Source organism: Hordeum vulgare, chromosome 1H, assembly GCF_904849725.1.
Source record: "Hordeum vulgare subsp. vulgare chromosome 1H, MorexV3_pseudomolecules_assembly, whole genome shotgun sequence".
Classification (NCBI taxonomy): domain Eukaryota; kingdom Viridiplantae; phylum Streptophyta; class Magnoliopsida; order Poales; family Poaceae; genus Hordeum; species Hordeum vulgare.
Genome location: NC_058518.1, coordinates 436,372,483 through 436,374,732, shown reverse-complemented (window position 1 = coordinate 436,374,732; position 2,250 = coordinate 436,372,483).

Sequence of the window (2,250 nt, the reverse complement as noted above, 5' to 3'; positions counted from 1 at the left end):
TCACCAAGGTCAAGGGCGCGGAGCTCATCTCCCAATTAAGGCCGATTGTCCTTATCAATAATATGGTGAAATTTCCTGCCAAAGGCTTTGCCACGCGTCTGTCTCGTGTTGCACATTGTATGCTTAGCCCTTTCCAATCTGCCTTCATTAAAGGAAGATTTATCCTTGATGGGATTCTTTGTCTTCATGAGATTATCCATGATCTTCAGTCCTGCAATCTGAAAGCGGTGATCCTTAAGTTGGACTTCGAAAAAGCTTACAACTCGGTATGTTGGCCTTTCCTTAGAAAGGTTTTGGTCTCCAAAGGCTTTGATGGGGCTTATGTGCATCGGATTATGCAGTTGGTTTTGGGTGGGAACATGGCGATTTCGGTCAATGGTCAAATTAGTTCTTTTTTTCCAATGGAAGGGGCCTGAGGCAACAGGATCCGGTGTCCCCGATCCTTTTTAATTTTGATGCCGATGCGTTATCACGTATTCTGTCTAGGGCTGCTACTTCTGGCCACATTTCTCCGGTTATATCTCATCACATCCCCCATGGGGTCACCCACCTTCAATATGCAGATGATACCATTATCATGGTGGAGCTTAATGAGTCTTGCCTTGGTGATCTTAAGTTCGTCTTGTTATGCTTTGAAGCCCTGTCGGGGCTCAAAATCAACTTTGCAAAGAGTGAGGTCATTATCACGGGTGTTGATGATGTGGAAGCTCTACGAGTAGCGCACGTCCTAAATTGTAGCCTGGGTTCCTTTCCTTTTAAATACTTGGGCCTCCTGATTCCCTGGATAAGCTTTGTGCCAAGGAGTTTGCACCTATTGTTACCAAGGTTTGTAATTTGGTGCTGCCGTGGAGGGGTAGATATAATACGAACGCTGGGAAAGTGGCCTTGACTAACTCTTGTCTCACCTCCTTACCCATGTTCATTATGGGCTTCTACCTTCTTTCTGCGGGTACACATGATGGTTTCGACAAGTATAGAGGTGCTTTCTATTGGAATTCAGCGGATAATAAGCGTAAGTATCGGTTGGTCAAGTGGAACATTATTTGTAGGCCCAAAAACCTGGGAGGCTTGGGCATCATTAATACTGCGGTGATGAACAAATGTCTTATGATCAAGTGGTGGTGGAAAATCATGTCCTTGGTTCGTAACTCCCTTTGGTTCTCTATTATCAAGGCAAAATACTTCCCCTCCTCTAATCCTATGTTTGCCTCCCCTAGGGGGATCGCAGTTGTGGAAGGATTTGGTTAAGATACGTCCTCTTTTCAAGGGCCATGTCAAATTTTTGGTGGGTAATGGTGCCTCGACCCATTTTTGGCTTGACTGGTGGTGTGGAGATTCTACTCTCTTGGTGGCTTTCCCCATGTTGTTTTTGTTTTGTCCTAAGCCTGAGATCTCCATCACGGAGCTTGCGGGTGATAATTGGGACTTGGCCTACCGATGCTTGCCGTTCCCTGAAGAGTTGGTTCAATGGCATCATCTTGCTGCCCTTTTTCCCACGCTCTCAGAGGCGGAGAACTTGGTGGTCTCGCCACACTGTGCTTCAGGTCGCTTCTCTATTAAGTCCCTCTATTCCAAGATTATTGCTGGCACACCTACGAAGAAGTTTTGTCAGATTTGGCGTTCGTGCATTACTCCTAAGATTAAAATCTTCATGTGGCAAGCTTTGAGGGGCCGCCTCCCGGCGGTGATCAGATTCGGAAACGCAATGGCCCGCTTCGGACCGTTGTGTCCTGTGTGATGCTTTGGAGGATACCAATCATATTTTTTTTCACTTCTGTCTTGGCTAAACTGATCTGGTGTTGCTTTCGATCTCGGTTGCAAGTATCTTGGGTTGTGACTTCTTTTTCTGAGATCCAGACCCTCACCATCCCTCTCATCGGTGTTATGAAACAGTTGTTCTAAAATGGGCCGGCGGCAGTCTGTTCGGCCTTGTGGACTACCAGGAATAAGTTTACCATTGAACACATTTTTCTTGCTAAACCTGTTGATTGCTTATATAAAGCTTGCATGTTCCTGCAGCAATGGAGATTATTGACTAAGCCTGAAGACAAAGACTACTTTGACTTGCTGCTATCTAAGATTCGGGCCTCGACATCTTCCCTTTCACAGCAGGAGCCTAATGTCTAACCTCTTGGTGGTCTGCCATCATGGCTGCTGATCTTCCTTTTCTCTCGTAGTTTGTGCTTGTCCGACCTGCGTGCCGTGTATCTCATACTTTGCTTTTTGTTTGGCCTTGGGTAGCCGTTGAAC